Source organism: Squalius cephalus, assembly GCF_949319135.1.
Source record: "Squalius cephalus genome assembly, chromosome: 1".
NCBI classification, from domain to species: Eukaryota; Metazoa; Chordata; class Actinopteri; order Cypriniformes; family Leuciscidae; genus Squalius; species Squalius cephalus.
Window position 1 is genome coordinate 36147661 of NC_137122.1, and position 18693 is coordinate 36166353.

General features: G+C 38.4%; 1 protein-coding gene across 22 annotated transcripts in view; it reads left to right on the forward strand.

Annotated features, from left to right (window-relative positions):
- The window catches only part of caskin1 (CASK interacting protein 1), a 102221-nt gene that overhangs the window by 30291 nt on the left and 53237 nt on the right, over positions 1–18693 (forward strand). The window lies entirely within an intron of this gene.

Consider the following 18693-nt stretch of genomic DNA (forward strand, 5'->3'; position numbering starts at 1 on the left):
ACAGTGCTGGATGAAATGGTTATTCACTTACGAACAATTAAGAAAATGTAACTGCTGTTGTGTCATGAATAAGCAGCCATTCACACTGCAAGTGTTTTTGTGTCCGTCCATGCTGTTTTTAATTTCCTATGTGAACAAGCACTAGATGGATTTGACGATTTCATTGCTTTTTGCCATTTTCATGTTTTAAAGTTTAAAACGTGTCTAGAGACACGTTCTTTCTTCTCGGGTGTTTCATTGCTCACATGATCGTTTGGTCTCAGATCTTATAGATGTGTAACAGTTACATTAATGCTAAACGTACTCAAGAAAATTTTAACTTCTTTCAGAGTTGAATTTTTAACATGAGCATGTATTGAATTGCTTAACTACTTAGTGTTAGGAAAAAAAATCCCTCAGATGAAATCATGCATGGTGCCCCTGCCATAGAAAAAACATTTTTGGTTCTCTGAGGGACCTTTCAGTGAACAGTTCTTAAATTAACCATTTTTTCTTTGTGAAGAACATTTTAATAACCTAAAGAGCCTTTTTCTACTCAAAATAACCTTTTGTGCAATGGAAAGATTCCATGGACGTTAAAGGTTTTATTTCAACTTTTATGTTTTAAGTGCCCCTATTTATGCTATTTTAAAGTCCCCCTGTAGTCAATAATTGTATCCCTTAAAACTCATCTTTGAAAAAAAATCTTAAATACTCATCAATGGTGTTGACTTATGAATTTGCACATAGTTTGTCTTAAAGCACATTAAAAACACCACATAGACATATAAACAACATTAAAAACTTCACAGGGGGACTTTAAAGGTTCATCATTTTGTTTTGGAGGTCTCCTACAATAGGTTTACATGCATCCAAGGTAACAAAACACAACAACCTTTTTCTCATAGCATACATTATACATCACCTCATTTCTCAAAAGGTTCTGAAAATGGTTCGTTAGAAGATTCAGTCTCTCTAAACACCTTTCCGAGAGCTACTCTGCTCTGATTGGTCAGACGGCCCAGTCTGTTGTGATTTGTCTACCGCTTACAGCGCTTGTTGGAAACGAAAAGCCTATTACCACCCATTACCATATCTGAATTTCAGCTCTGGAGGCTTCCTCAGCACTTTTACAGTGATACAGTAACGATAGAGTTGGTTTTACTGTATCAATTCAAGCTAGAGTACGCTGCGGCTGCGCAGAAAACAGCGTCTTTTCGACATGTTGACAACATAAACCAAACTCTTCCATGCTTCAGTGTTTGATGGCGAAAGTACTTAGTAGACGTTGTTCGTGGGCATGCAGCTAATGAAGATCATAGGCTGGCATTGTGCAAATTTGTTATAAAACCTATACATAGGTATGTAACAGGAAGCGAGAATGGAATTGCTGACGACTCATTTCAGCAGTTCAGAATCGATTCTTTCTTTTAGGAGACAATACATTTTTTTGTCGTGCAAAACCGCTATAACAGCTGTATAACACTAAATGAAAGGTAATGTTCGAAAAAACATAATAGGGACACTTAGAGAGTGTAGCACGTGTGGCACACATGCATACAAATGCAGATTCTTGTTGTCAGGAGCTGTAGAGCCACTGACATGTCTTGTAGTGGGAGCATTGACCCGAGGAGACCCTGCCTCTGTGGGGGACACGGGGGCAGCAGATGCTTATGGGATGTTCTTCTCTGAGTGGCAAACTACAACACAAGCAATATGGCAGAAGTTAGCATGATGGACAGGCCCAGGGCCCACCCAGGCTTCTGAGCATAGCATACAGCTTTTGCCCCCTCTCATTCACATGCTAATGGCTTTCTCACTGCTGCGCAAAGGAACGAGACCCTTCGGAGTCCAGCCAGCCTAAACACAACATCCACCTGCTGCTATAACCAGCTTCAGCTGCGTAAATATATTCAAGAATGCTCCCCTCATACATCAGTTAGAGGGTGTACAAACAGGATGTTTTTTGCTAAAATTTTTTAATGGTCTTTGTACACAGGGCGTTAACGTCAGCTTGCTTGCTAGCTAAATAACAGAAAGACTCTACCATCTTCTATAAAAGGTCTTATTAACATTTTAACAAGTTGTGTTAATTAATTAGTAAACTGATGCATTAAACATGCAGAGAAACTGGCGACAAGCCTGGCCGCTAAATGGCCCTACGTTCTGTTACATTGTGTCTAGCTGTCCTGTCAGCTGTATACTGTCATCATCTCCAGGCTTTACGTGAAGAAACATTTCCACATGTGCCAGAAGATTTCCTTATCATTTCTTAAGAAATATTTTGGTTTCTTTTTAGTCAAGCAATTGAAAGTTTTTTTCTTTTCTCAGCTTTGCTATCTGCATTTTTGTGCTCTTAAGTGCCATTCAATGACATCTTTTCCAGCTCAAATTAGAAAAAGAAGTTTAGTTGCAGTTGCTGACTAAAAACAGATGTTAGTCTCAGAGAGTTGTCATTATGAATTGCTGAGACTTGAAGATCAAGTCCAGACTTTATTCCTGAACAACTGAAATATTGTTTTGTTCAGCATATTACATAAGAATTCCAAAGATAAATGCCATTTTCACTAAATATCATTATTTAATATATGTTCAGTCAAAGGTACTTCATTTTTAATATTTTATTAATGGTTTAATAAGTTTTTATTTCTGCTGATTCAGAGGACATGAAAAAAATCATTCTTGAAATCAACCCAAGACGTTTGCAACCCATGTTATTTCCATAATGTGACATTTTGAAGTAATACTGGATATTTCATTAGAAAATGTAGGGCTGATATCAATAAGAACATCATTGGATCGTGAAAAGTTGTGCATATGACAGGTGGTTGGAGTGGAGGGGTCGAACTCTTTATTTATATAAAGATTTATATTATTTATATTAGCAGAGGGGTTGAACTCTTTGTTTATATAATATACAACATACATACACATACAAACATACACATTACAGACATACAGTACATATTCATTCTCTCTCTCTCTCTCTCTCTCTCTCTCTCTCTCTCTCTCTCTCTCTCTCTCTCTCACTCTCTCTCACTCACACACACACACACACACACACACACACACACACAAACTGCCGTGTTGTGTTTGGCTCAGGATGTCATAACACACAACATTGAGCTGTCAGTAATTAATAAAACATTCTTATTTATGAAGGATGTTTAACCACATGCCTGATTAAGACGCTCCTTTACACTGCAATAAATTAAGTGGCCAATTGCAGGACACACACAAGAATCTGGGAACACGTACTGCTGCTTCTCTCACACACAGACTAGTAAAGGTGGATTATGTTATATTTGTAACTGCAAGAGTTACATGTTTTAAGCAGCAATTTTGAGACCACTCTATACAATCTAATGGTTATTTTATGAGTTTTATCTCACTTGAGTAACATTGCTAGAACAGCTGTACCTGTTTCTAGAGCTGAAATAGTGCTGTTGGTAAAGCACAGGGACATGAGCGGACACTTTGAGGTCCAAGCATCCTGCCTGAGTAAATATTAATCAGTTTGCAGTTTACTGTAAGCCAGGCGATACCAAGCGTACCTCCATAGAGGTGTTTCTTTAGCTGAAGAAGAAATCTTAAGAGATATGCAAAGATTTTTTTGTGAAAGTATTCTGTCTCAAAGTGCACAATAAAGTTGAATTTCAGTGAATGAATTTCAGTGGGCGAGAAAAAAACATCACGGACATCTTTACAGCACTTGCAGCAGAGTGCAATGCATTGCCATTTATCTCCCTCTTGTATATGAACCAGTGAACTACTCGTATTGTTCTAGAAATTAACATAAGCATATTGCATTCACAGTCTTTGTTGGCAGAAGTATGTGTTTAAGATATTGCTGCTTTTACATAAAGATGGATAATGATGAACAAGTCCAATCCAATGTAACAATTATTAAATCCCACCAAAATCCCATCAAAACCTTTTCCCTCCCATTTAGTTTGTTTTTTAGTTAAACATATATTTTAGTTAATGTACTAACATTTTTCATGTACATTATTTAAAAATAATGGTTCTTTATTGGCATCTATGATTCCATGAAGAGCCTTTCTTAACCCATTTATGGAACCTTTATTTTTTTCTCATTGATGCCATAGAAGAACCATTTTGGGTTCCCTAAAGAACCTTTCAGTGAACAGTTCTTAAAAGAAGCATTTTTTCTTAGTATGAAGAAAATTTTAATAACCTTTTTCCACAATAAAGAACCTTTTGTGCACTGGAAAAGTTCCATGATTCCAATAAAGAATCATACCATGCCTTTCTTTTTATGAGTGTGGAATATTTCCATTGCACAAAAGGTTCTTTATAGCATAAAAATCCAATAAGGAGAAATGCTTATTTTAAGATCTGTTCACTGAAAGGTTCTTTGGGGAACCCAAAATGGTTCTTCAATGGCATCACTGTGAAAAACCTCTTTTGGATCATTCATTTATTTATATTTAGTCCGAGATTTAGATTTAATTTAGATTAAATAAGTCTGAAAAACCAAAGCTTTGGCAAAACAGTTATTTCTCTTTCTTTTAATGTAGCTGATATTTTCTCTGCACTGCCACCTGCTGTTTCTGAGAATAGAGCAATGACGGAATGCGTAAAGTATAAAGGTGTCCGAACTGGAGTGAGCTGTGCATGTAGTCTGCGGAGAGTCGACGGCATCAAGTGAGTGTAAAAACAAGGCTAAAGCTAGAGCAACAGTTGGATGCCCAGAAGTGGATTCGGATGTTAAGATGTGTTTGTGGAGAGTGATCATAGAGAGGAAGTGGATGAGGAAGTTGTTAATTAATTGAGGAAAGAGGCTTTTTGCAAGGCCTGTCACACACTGTTTATATTAATCTAAATGCGGGCCCCTGAGACATGCTTGTGCAGACTCGTCTGTGCCATCCTCACTCTAATTAGGGAACTTTGATCAGGACAAACTGCAAAGATCCCAGGGACCACTTTAAAGTATCACTAACCTCTACTGTAAACAACACTAATTCCCGCTCCATGGAGTCCTAAAGTTCAGTCATCATAGTGTGGGTAATGAGAGGGGAGGTTTGATCAGACTGAGCTGTTTTCATGCATCCTTTCTGAGAGCCGCCCCCACTTTTATCTGTGACCTGTAGGAGACAACAGTTTGTTTGCCTTCTGAAATTCAGCTTAGTTCCACCTGGTGATCATTTTACAGCTATTATTGGGGGAGATTAGCTTTCTAAACATGGAGAGCATTTGATTTCATTGTGTAAGAGTGCGGTTCATAGGGATGCAGCTGAAGAAAAGAGACCAATGAGGCACGAGGTGTTGTACCTTTGTGTTTGACAAGTTTACGCAAAAAGAAAGCAGACTGGCTTCTCTCAGTTCTCTGATATACTTGTACTCTGTGTGACAGCATTAGGAAAGCTACTTTGAAATGCCAAGCTACCCTTTTGAAAAACATTTAGATAGAGTGACATTCAAATCTTATAAACATTAGTAATTAAAGTAACATAACATATAATGTCCTGGCAGAAAATTACCACTTACTTTTCTGTTAAGTTTATGGACATTTCCTTCAACCCTAAAACACAATGCAATGCACAGTTTAAAACTGTAAAACAGCTATGAATTTCTTGCAGAATTCCTCTAAATATTATATTGTTTTGAAAAATAATACAATTTATATGATATCTTCATTGTTAGTTGACTGTTTAGACTAGTTGTTTACAATTTAATGCCAAGGTAATATAACACAAAATAAAGTGTTAAAAATGTACATTAAAAAATGTTAACATGAAAAAATGGGCTAGATTTACAATGATAAACCATTGTAGTCTGGGAAAAGGGCCCATTATTGTTAATTTGTACATTGCTACAGAAGAGAAGACATACAGTAAAATGCTGTGCAGATGTCTGAGTAGGGACTCAGGTAGGTCAATACATTACACAAATTAACTAAAAAACTAAAAAAAACTACTGTCATGCTACAGAAATTCTGTCACTGGCTGAACGATTCTTCGAGTCCTGTTTGAGCATTCATAGAGAGAAAACCCCTAGATGACTGGTACAAGTTGTTTTACTTTATTTTAAAAGTTTTTGAAGGGACAGCCTCAAGATTGTTCCTCGGAAAAACTGTTGACGTTGAATAGAGAGTAATGAAGAGATGGTCTGTGTCCATTTTGGTTCTTCAGACTGTATTTATAGTAAATGAATTCCCACTGGCAATGCTACTGAGCTCTTCCTGGCTTCCGCTGCTGTGCCATAGAACAATACAGTCTCTGTGTGAGTCTTTAATACTGTGTCTCTGGCCACAGCTCACAATCTAAAATGTACACTCGCTCCTCTCCTCTGACTATTTATCGCTTCCTCTGTGGACACAAGACACTGGCACTGTTATGTGCCATCCGCTGAGATGATTTTGTGTCCTCTGACATGACACTGGGACTGGCATGATGAACAGTGTGACAGAAGTGTTTTGTTGTCTGACAGATGGTGCTACTGCAATAGACTGACACAAAGAAGATGTGCTATATTGAAACACGTTGGGTCTTTAAGGGTAGCGTGTTTACGCTGGTTTGTGCTCGTGTATGTGATGCATTGATGTGCCAATGGCCATTCAGCCTGCCACATTCGGTGAGAATCAAATTACATAGTTTTTACTTTGCTTTAGTCTCTGCCAATCATTTGATATTGTAGACCTTTTGTGTACTTTTCTTAAGAATTACAAACTCTAACCTGAACATAACATTTGAGAAAATAAAGCTATTCAGTTATGTCACTAGCTGATGACAGGCTGCCATTTCACAATTTTAGCCCTCGTGTGGTTATTATTAATACTGCTGAAAAACAGCTTTAACTAGCCAAATGTGGTTAGCTGGTCTCCTAGCCTGGCCAAACTGGTTAGGTTGGTCTGTTTCTTTGGCACTTTTCAGATGGTCAGGTGCCTTAAACCAGTTGGATGACAAGCTAAACGAGCATACACCAGCACCACCATTAAAATGGAAGACTGTGATAGAGACCCTATAGCGGTGGCAAGGAGAATCACACCAGGCATCCATTTAAAGGTCGTTCCAAAAGAAGTTTAATACTTTAAAGGCAAGGAAGTGTAGCCTGGTTAAAACCAGACCATTCTCAGTAGTAACTGAGTTATGGTCTGGCAAAGCTTCATTAATAACTCATTTCCAAAGGGGCGTCACCAATGGACGTCGCTCAAATGCCTCTGGGCGCAATTGGATAGACCTAAAACCAATCAGAGCGATCGTCATCGTGTAAAGCCATATGCTGCGTCCCGATTCGCCTAAGTTACACTACGCCATAAAAGTATGTACTCTTTTAGTGAAGAAAAGGTATTTACTTTTGAATGTGTAGCAAAAAAGTAGGCAAGCTTTGGGACATACTACTTCGTCATCTTTATCGGACGGATCTGTCGCGTGCATCCTTTCACTTAAACTATCCTTTCACTTAAACTGCCCTGTCAATCATCTTGTCACAGTTAAAATCCTCTATTAAATCTAATTTAATTTCCTACCGTTTCGGAGAGAAATGTAGTAGCACGTTCATCTGCCAGTGGGTCTTTCATGGAGACTGTCCTCATGTGTTTGCAATTTGAATATAATAATGCATTTAAAAGTTGAACGGACGTCGCTCAAATGCCTCTGGGGGCAATTGGATAGACCTAAAACCAATCAGAGCGATCGTCATTGTGTAAAGCCCGCCTCAACGTTTCTGATTGGTGCTGTGATTTCGACGGATTAGAAATGGGCTTGAATGAGCTCTTTGCCAGACTACTTGCAGAGCAAATCTAAATTTGGCAGAAGTTGTCTGGGTTATCCCAGGCTAAAGGAAGTGCAAAAGGTCCATACAACAGTGGATAAGAGCAAAAATAAAAACAAAGGTTACAAAAACAGTCTAAAAACTATCACTGTTGAGGGACTAAAGTAGCACCAACTTTTCTCACTAACTGTTGAAGACCGAAGTTTCTCATGCTCAAGGAGCATTAACAACCTTTGCATTAAGCTCCAAACCACTCTATGCTCCCCCTGCCTCACTTCGGGAACACTCTTAAATGCGTAATTTTCCCACCTTTAGTTAATTGTAACATACCATTTTCTGTAAAACTAACTCTTGTCTCTCTATACATTTCGGCAAGTTCCCTCAATGATAGTTAAGACAAAGAGTTTAAAAACAATCAATAAATACAACATACAGGCAAGAGAAAAACAAATATTGTCATTTGCACAACAACTGATATTTTCTAAATGAGTTAAAATGAGCATTTCCCACCACCCAGGGTATGCACATCCCTAGAGGTTAGGCCACAGTTTTGGGGGATGGAGAAGCAACACCGGCTCTCCATCACAAAGACCAATTAAAATAGCAAACGCCATCAAGGTTAAGGTGGAAAACCAGTTTAATCAGCATACACAAGCTAGGCCAGGAGACCAATTAAATCAGCTTACATGAGCTAGGCCAGGCTCAGAGATCATCTTAATCTGTTAGACTAGGATGAGAGACCAATTAAATCAGCTAACACCAGCAAGGTTAAGGTGGAAAACCAGTTAAATCAGCATACACCAGTTAGGCCAGGCCGGTAGACCAGCTAAACCTGTTAGAATAGGCTGAGAGAGCAGTTAAAACAGCATACACCAGTTAGGCCAGGCTCAGAGACCAGCTAAACCATCTTAAACCATCTAAGATCAGAAAACCATTTTTTTTCTTTCTTTTATTGGAGGTATGTGTATGTTAACTTAGTCTGCAATGTTTTACATGCTCCTCAGAGGCCCTCTTTAAAGAGATTTGCTAAATGTTCTATGCACGCCACTGTGAGCTTTTAACTGAGTAAACATTCATCATGTAGTGCAAGCCTACACATAAATCTGCCCGGTGCCTCCATGGCAAACCCACACAATCCTTAACAGCCTGCCTTATGCAGAGATAGAGCACTGGATCTCAGCAGGATAAGGCTGATGCATGCTGGGTATGCAGCCTCTGTAATTTGGGAATGATCAATGAGGCTTCTCTAGCCGTGGCAGCAGTGCTGTGGGAAATAGATTAGCTATCAGCGTACGAGGAGAGGCAGACTCACCTGTGGGCTGCAGATCCCTTGAGGAGACGCAGCCCCACACTAACACTCTCAGCCGATGACACTTGAGAAATGAACCTGCGTGCATGCTAACATGCCATTACGAGGAGTGTTTGTTTGGTTTCGTGTAGTGCCACAGAGAGTTTACAGGAAAATAGAAGGGTATGTAAAAAGCTTTTTTTCAGAACGTGTTTTAATCTGTCCTGTTTTGTGAGTGTATTTGTGTGCGTTGAAAGTAACAGAGTGCTGAAGGGATTGTGTGGGTGCGCTGCACTAATTTTTGTGCACATGTGTAGGAAGAGGTAGATGATGCTTGTTGCCTAGCAACTCCATTACAGCTCCACAAAAGACATGATAAGAGAGCTGCTGTGCCATAAAATATTACCGTACTTTTGCGTAAAACAATGTTGAAACCTTTATACACCCCAGCGGCTTCTCTTTGTACTTTAAGTCAAGAACAAAATAATTGTGGTTTTATGGAAGCTTGATATGAACTTGTGTGGGATACAGGAAGGTGAGATCCCGGAATAACCCCATGCAAGGGAAGAGCACCAGATGGTCTCCTCTGTTTTACCTGGAAGGGAAATGCCTCCACAGGAAGTTCAGGAAGCAAGAAAAAGCAGGGGTCAAACTGGATCAAAAGCTGCTTACAGCTACAGAGAAGTCAAGCTGCGCTCCACTGCTGAGGAGCAAACTGCTGTTGACATGCTCACGTTTTATCATACACGTCCTCTATCTGAGAAAAATTGTTTTGCTTTTTGTTTGGACCATAGCAGATGAGATATTTTTGGGAGGGAGTTTATGAGGAGGTCCTGGGGTTATTCACTGAGGAGTCAAAACAACCCAAAACAAAACCCCCTTCAACTCCCCCGCCAATACAGTGTCTGCACAAGTTTGCAAAGAGAAACTCATAAATAGTACAGCTGCAGTTAGGAGACAATGAAAAAGTTAAGCTTGTTCCTATGCTTTTAAAAGCACTCTGGCAAAACATCTGCCATATTATTATGAAGTTTTTGTGATTGATATGTCAAAATTAAATTAAGAATGCCTTTTAAATTTCAATTTGATTTCTGAATTTGAATTTAGGTAGCGGACATGAGTCCAGAATGGCAATTTGAATTTTGAATGTAAGGATGTATCAACATGCACCAATGCTACATTTTTCTGAATGTCATAATCATTTGTTAACAAACAAGTATTAATCACTTCAATGAGCTCATTATTTCTGCATTAAATTATTACATTGTTTAAATCAATAATTTTTTCGCTTACTGTGATTTTGTATATGTACATTTCTGAAATACGTAACTTAAACAGTTACCTCTGATAACAGATCACTCTAAATTGTTATGTGGACACATGCAGTTTCTGTAAAGCTGCTTTGAAATGTGTATTGTGAAAAGCGCTACACAAATAAATGTGAATTGAATTGAATTTAATGTATAATTAAAAGGAATTGTAATTCACAGAAATTCTTATTGTTGAAATTAAACTTTAGTTTTAATTTTAAAAGTATAAAGAGCTTTAAATGCCTTACAGAATGAAAGATACAGCTAGATCTTCAATTTGAACAATCATTTTATTGTTTCTTATTTTGAATCTAATAAAATGGATAAAAAAAGAAACCCTAACAAAATTCATGCTGTGAAATGTTTTGACTGAAAAGTGTGCTATATTTCTTTACAATAAATGCTACTCGGTTTGCTATTTTGTTATTTACTACTTTTCAAAAGTTTGGTGTCGGTGTTTTTGAAAAAAGTCTCTAATATTCACCAAGCCTGCATTTATCTGATCAAAAATACAGTAAAAATGGTCATGTTATAAAATATTATTACAGTTTAAAATAACTGTGTTCTATGCTAATATATTTGAAACTGTAATTTATTCCTGTGATCAAAGCTGAATTTTCAGCATCATTACTCCAGTCTTCAGTGTCACATGATCCTTCAGAAATCATTCTAATATGATGATTTGATGCTCAAGAAACATTTATTATTATTATCAATGTTGAAAACAGTTGTGCTGCTTAACATTTTTGTGGAAACCATATCTTTTTTTCAGTATTCTTTGATCATTAAAAAGCTCAAAAGAACAGCATTTATTTGAAATCTTTTGTAACATTGTATTTTTTTTTTTTTACTGACAGTTTGTTATGTTTTGTAATGTTTACTTTCTGAAGAAGCATTTTAATTGGTTTTAAAAAATATACTGACATATTTTTTTCCCACTGTGTATTGTCAGAATAAACTGTTACTTTTGAAAGTTCTTTTGAATGAAACCTTTTTGAAATCAGATGATGTAGTTACAGCATGTACCAGCAAAGGGTGACAAGGCCATTCTAACCAGCTAAACTTTGACCCTTTGGTTAGACAAGATTGGGATACCATTACTTGCACATCCAAAATACACAATATCCCCCCTTTTAACAATGTTTCAGGGTTCACTACAGTGATAGCCGTGTTAAAAAGTATGTGTAGATAGTGTGTGTAAAGTGTGTCTGAGACTGGGAAATAGTGGAGCGAGGCTGGGGAGCAGTCCAGAACATGGAAGAGCCGCCCCACCAACACTAGCCAAGAGAAGAGGCAAAGCAAAGGAACGGGGCCAAGCTTTAACTAATCACTTTCCATCCGCTCTGCCAGCACCATGGAGACTCAAACGTTACTATTAGCCACCTGCCAGCCCTGCCGGCACCAAACCCCGATATGAGGTTTGGTTTCGCCCCAGTTCTGTTTGAAATGGCCATCGAGGGTGATCGCAATCAGGCCAGTTCACGAGCTTGAAACGGGAACTGCTCCCAAGTTACTTGGACACTTGGAGCCATTCCCTCCCTGGGCTGGAGCCTGTGCTCTCTCTGCCTGTTTCTGATCTCTTTGATCCGCTGTCAGCATTTGGGTGATTGGACTGTAGGAAGAGCACCTCTCAGAGGACGCTTTCCTTTCCGTCTTTCTCATTCACTCTGTCCTCCTTATGAATGAACAGTGGAGTGTGTTGTGTTCGCACCGCGGGTCCCTGCGTGTAAAGATGTGTGTCGTGGAGCTCACACCGGGAGCAAAAATGTCTTTATTAGACTGCTTATGTGTGCTGTAGTGTGAAGCACAGACCTCAGCAGTCAGATCGGATGAAGGGGTCTCATTGTGTGCATTCTGGGAAAACCCCAAAGTAACGACTCTGGAGGTGTGGACATTTTCCTGCTGCTACTATAACAAGCTGAGAGCTTGACACCGAGAAATGATCTTTGATGCTAAATGATGTAAATGGTGGATAAAACTAAGGTTTGGATGTGAAATGGGATATGAAAGAGAGTTGTTGCTAAGTTTAGCTTAGCTATTGTTTGCTTTCCCAGTAGGCCATTTTCCTCAACCCCAGAGACATCAATCAATGCTGGCAAGCCAATGCAAATGCAGCTTTATAATCAGCCTCTTTTTTTCACTGAAATATTTTAAAGGGCTTTTGTTTATGCTTACAAAGTTAGACCTCTTTCTAAGCAACCACTGACTTGCAGAAATATACTGCTGTTTTGTGTATACGTTTTGGGGAAATTTACATTTTTTATTTAACTCTTTCCCCGTCAGCATTTTTGAAAAAAAGCTGCCAGCATCTTAGATCATTTTAACAAGTTTCACGACCCCCAGGATATTTTGTTGTATGAATATCTGAACATGCAATATGTCAAAAGAAAGAACAGACCCTCTGCTTTTAAACAAACAAACGAACAAAAAACGTTTTATTCTAGCTTCATGCATTCCTTTTTTATCAACACTTGAATCTAAGTAGGTTTAATAAAAAAAGCAACATTTAGAAAAAATCGTGTTTTTGTCAAAGGCTAACAGTTACGTCTGGATGGGATTCAGAATGATGATCAAAACAAAGATGGAGTAGATCGAATCCATCAACACCCCCAAAGCTTCACAGTCCTGTAGCTCATCCTGGGTCGACATTTCATTCAGTAACATTAGTCAGTTTTGATTTATATAGTTGATTTTACAGTGCTGATTTTGCTGTCTTAATTTCTTCATTTTCAAAAGTTAAAGAATCAAGCTTTTATTTTGGCGAATACCACAGCAAGCCCTTAAAGCTTCTCTTTTGTTGACAACAGCCAGTTCTTAAGTGCTTCACGTTACAAGTGTGGGAAGATGGTTGACGCATGTTGCGTTCCTAAAGACATGTTATAAGCAACAAGTTGATTTAAAATATACAAATTTTGAAAAATAAAACATTAAAATAGCACTTCAGTAAGTACCATGCAATGACACCTCGTCCAAAAAACATTCCAATTCCTTTTTTGTACTTTGTTGCAGTTTTTTAGGCTATACCCTAAAGCTGTCAAAATGATTGTAAAATATTGCCTCACAGTTGATTGCCTCACATGATTTATTGTAACACCAAATTATGTTTCAGGCCGTAAGGTCCAGCTAGCATTTTTATAAATCCCGAACTGTGCATAAAAATAGTGTTTGCAGTCTTTGAAGTCATTTTTGCATACATAACATTTATTCATGAGACCCAGCTGTGAGTCACTGTTGTGGGTGACTTCCAAAGTTATTCCAGATGTGTCACAATGGCTACCGTATACAATTTGTCACAGTGTATGGGTTTTGTGTACTGTTCTTTTGTTTGTAAACTTGGTCTGTCAAATTTAAGCCTTAGTTAATCCTCTTGATACAGTTGAAAATTCTGAGCTTTAACCATTGCTGTTGACAGAGCCTTTCTATTGTTAAACAAAAAATTACCAATTGTTCTTTTGGCATGGTACCGTGGTAATATTGTTGTATTTTTGGATCCTAACATGATGGTAATGCCATGGTATTCTTTCACACATCTTAAAATACAATTGAAATACTATTGCATATTCTGTCGTAATCATTTAGTAAAATAATATATATTAGACCAGGGGTTTTCAAACTTTTTGATGCCAAGGACCTCAGAATATCATGATCTCCTTGCAAGGGGACCCCTTCCTAAAATATAAGGTCAAGATTTCAGTGGAATATTAAGTGTCATATTATAGACGAAACAATGCATTGTATCCTTTTATTTTTGTTAATTAAATAATTTACTTTTACACTGCTGTCCAAAAGTTTGGGGTCAGTAAGATTTCTGCTTAATTAAAATGAATGAAAGTAATGCATTAATGAATGAAAAAATGAAAATTCTGTCATTAATTACTCACCGTTCCAATGTCGTGGATGTCGTTCCAAACCCGTAAGACTTTTGTTCATCTTCGAAACACAAATTAAGATATTTTTTAGTAAATCTGTGAACTTTCTGACCCCCCATAGACAGCAACGTAATTGCAGCTTTCAAGGCCTAGAAAGGTAGCCTGGCAAGCCAGACCTACATCAAGATGTTAGGTCTGGCAACTCACCATTGGCACGGCTCAATCCGAGGGGCGGGATAAACGGTTGTCTTTCAAATTCCCTCTGCACGCAATAGGATAGCGCTACAACCAACCAGAGCGTTTGCCCACCAGCGGAGCTAGTAGATTAAACTTTTGCCGTATCTGGTCGGCAAAACTACGAACACATCTTTTTTAAGAATGACTTAAGTGCCGTTCTTTGTTCTTTTGCTGCCGCTAGGGTGCGTCTAGATTTCTAGGCTACCAGAAAGGTAATAAAGACCTTAAAATAGTCCATGTGACTACAGTGGTTCAACCCTAATGTTATGAAGCAACCAGAATACTTTTTTTTGTGTGCAAAAAACTAAACAAAAACAACTTTATTTCTTCTCTTCCGTTTCAGTCTCCAACGCTGTTCATGTTTTTTTGCATCTTGTCATATCTTCTTTTTTTACCTAATGTTAGAGTAAACCCATCCCTGAAAATACTAGCCTACCTTTTTGTAAGTGAAACTCAACTGGAAAACTGTACATTTCTATGGCACAGTACTACTAGTCAGACGGCCTAGTAGAGTAGAGTTTTGGCAGCATAATCACAATACTTCTTTTTATGTTCCAGGAAAGTTTCAGGCGTTTTCACTGTCTATTTCAGATTAAAGAGCACAGCTGCAGATCTAGGCTATAAGATGTATTCTTGCTGGAACACATTTCCTTACTGTTCTTCATCTGGCATCCAGAACTTTCAATGCCTTTGACTCATCACCACTCCAGCTTGTCTCTGAAATGCTCAGGGCCTCATCTGTTGTTCAGAGGTTTTGTAATGACCCCTCACCCTGTCTTTTGTGCATCACCAAGTACACTACACTAGTCCAACTTTCGGATGGCCTGCAGAGAGAGATGAGTCACAGAGAACCCTTTCCACTACATCTCATAACATTCTTCTGTCTGGAAACAGCGGATATGCAGAATCAATCGTGGCCGGGCAGCATTCGCTGTTTCTCCCCTTGTTGCTGTCTCTAGTCCTGTAGTCAACTCTTTGATTTTTCCATTAGAGCTTCTGTCTCTTTTATCCACTCCAATATTTTAGCACAAAGCAACAATGGATGTCATGTCGTAGTCCTTTAGGAGGAGACATTTCTCCTCAGTCAAAAGGCAGTCAATCTGTCTCCCGTGTGCTTCTGTTGGAAACTTCATTCAGTTCAGGTCATTTCAGGTGTGAGAGTGCTGTTGTCATTTGGGGGGAATGTATTCTGGCTTGACAGCTGTTGTTTACTTCTTGTAGACAATAATAGTAAATGCTGAGTTTTTTAATGAGACTTATTTGTTGTGGGCTCATTATTTTTTACAAAGAGGCAAAACTCCTCCTCTTGTTCCCAGAGCGAACATCTCCAGGCTCATATTTGTACCTCTAAATGTTTTCATAAAACAAAGCAACCTAGTTCTGTCTTTGCAGTGTGCCAGTGTGATGTAATCTTTTGTTTTCAGTTTTGATGACCAGACTATTCAGCGGGTTAACTGTGGGCACTATAAAAAGATCTGAAGGAAGTATATACAAAACAACCCTGAGAGAAGTTAGGCTGAGTTTACCTAATTATTATGTGCATTGAAGCTAAGGCTGATGTTTATTATTGTATTGCTTATGGAGCTGAAGAATGGTTTAATTTTCTATTTACTATTGTTGCTCTTTATTAATGGAAGACAATTGGAACATCAGTCTCAATCTTCCTTATCATGTATGTGTCCGTAAATATATTTTAAAATGTAATAATATTTCACAACATTACTGGTTTTACTTTACTTTTAATCAAATAAATGCAGCCTTGGTAAGTATAAGATTACTTCTTTCAGAAACATCAAAATCTTACCATATATATTTGGTTTATAGGCCTGCTGAATTTTTTTTTTTCACTCAAAGGCAACAAGTCTGGCTATCAATCACCAGACCAAGCTCAATCTTTTAAGATTGAACATTAGTCTGGGGAGTCTGCTCTGTATTTTCTCCTGCACAAGAGGCGTGATCAATGGGCATAGTTCAAAAGAATCTGTACGCAATTGGTTAGTCCTTCAACCAATCAGCGACGCGAAAACTCCAGGCAGGAAACGTGTCAACAAACGTGTTGGTTTGGACCATTGATCAGCGGTTTGCAGAAGCACCAATGGCATCGAGCGATTTTTGCAGGTTGTGCAAAAAAAAAACATGAAAGTGAGTGGTATTTACACCCACTCGAGCGATTTGTTTGCTAAACTAAAGAAGCCATTGTGCATCGTCTAGAGGTTAAAAGGAATTGGATTGGATTAAACCCGCCAATAGCGAGGCAGGTGGATAAGCCAGTTTGTGATTGGACACCGCAGATTTGTAACGCAAACAGGATAGAAGAATGTACAGGTTTCCAGCCTGAGCTGCAGGGCGAAATCAAATCACCGGCAGATCGGGCTGGGTTACCACTATTTCCCACAATTTAAAACAAAATTAGTTACAGGTCATCCTATTGATGTAAGCAACTGAATAATTGATAAAAGATGTGAAAATAGAGTCTCTAAGTAGAATCCATACGTCTGCACTTTTCACATTGCCATTATTGGGATTAGTGCTAACATACTGTACAGTACCTTTCATCTAAAGGATCTCGTTTCAGAGGCCAAACGGTTGATAAACAGTCCATCCGAGAGCAAGAGCACAAAAGCAGCAGCTCACTGTAGATAGATATTCTCCTCTGTAACCTTTGTATCTTGAAATAGAAGCACACTTGTTTCCTCATAAACACAGGCAGTCATTTACTGGGGACTTACTCCATCCCTGTGTTTTATTTAATATCAGTCCCCACTCTGCTCTGTTTGGACACATCAGGCCAGGCCCGAGAGGTGAAAGAGTTAAAGACAGAGCAGAAAAAGACACACAGATGTTCTCTGTCACATTGAGCTGCAGCTGTTGACAACAGCCCTGTATTCAGGCTGACTGATGTAGATGGCTGCGAGCAGCTCCACTCCAGATGGAATACGGACCTCATCTGGCATATTCTGATCTGCTTCCAAATTCCACCGCTCATATTTTAGGCCAAATAGAAGCCCTTTTACCAGGTGTTAAAGATTTTATCACCTATAGACCAGTTAAATTGGTGAAATCTCAAACACGCCAAAGCCACAGGCTTCAAAACGTCTAGATGAATAGAGACTGTGAACATTCCTCCTGTTTACCATTGGTTGATCAAACAGAACCTGTCTCAAATACATGCCATTGTTGCTGTGTTGAGTAATTTGAAAGAGGGTTTTGAGAGTACTTTTTGTGTCCTGGTACTTGTCTTTCTGCACAAGTTGGGATTGGAGTACTACGGATTCATAATATATCCATCAATTATCGCTTTATTCTTATTAGGGTCGCGGGGGGCTAGAGCCTAACCCAGCTTCTTAGGCCACAGGCAGGGCTCACACACAAACATTCACAGCTATGGAAAATTTGGTGTCTACGAATGACCTGTGCTGCATGTCTTTAGAGCAGGGGTGCCCAATCCTGCTCCTGCCGATCGACTGTCCTGGGGTGCGTTTCCCAAAAGCATCGTTGGCCAACTATGATCGTAATTTCCATTGAACTCTATTGGTAACGACGGAACTTGCGACCATAGTTGGCTTTGGGAAATGCACCCCTGCACAGTTCATCTCCAACCCTAATCAAACACACCTGAAGCAACCAATAAAGGTCTTCAGGATCACTTGAAAATTAAAGGCAGGTGTGTTTGATTAGGGTTGGAGATGAACTGTGCAGGACAGTCAATCGGCAGGAGCAGGATTGGGCACCCCTGCTTTAGAGTGTGCGGGGAAACTGGAGCACCTGGAGGAAACATACAGTATATTCATTTCATAGTATTGATTATTGGAGTTTTTATTTATTTATCTGTTGATATTGAATATCTATTGGCCAAAATTAGATATTTAGTTGTGTGCATTTGCCCTATTTTTACAATTAGATTACCTTACCTGTCATCTAAATCTCGCTTAAAATGAATCTTTGAAAACACTAATTTAGACTAATTGTTAACACTGTTAAATGTAATCTTAAGCAAATCTCTATATGAATATCCATTTTCATACTCTACATTATACAGTTGTGTTGCCTCAATTCACTTGTAGCATTTACAATTCAATTTGTGCTTTTATTTTTTGTTTTATATATATATATAAAAATTTTTTTTTTTTTAAATATTCACATTTCATTTTCAAATTGAAACAAAAATAGTGTACAAATGGGGATTTATTTGTGTCTGATTCAGTCTCATAGACGCTGCATTTGAGCACCATGGCACGAGGTGACTGAATTCTTCCTTTAAACCAGCATCCTG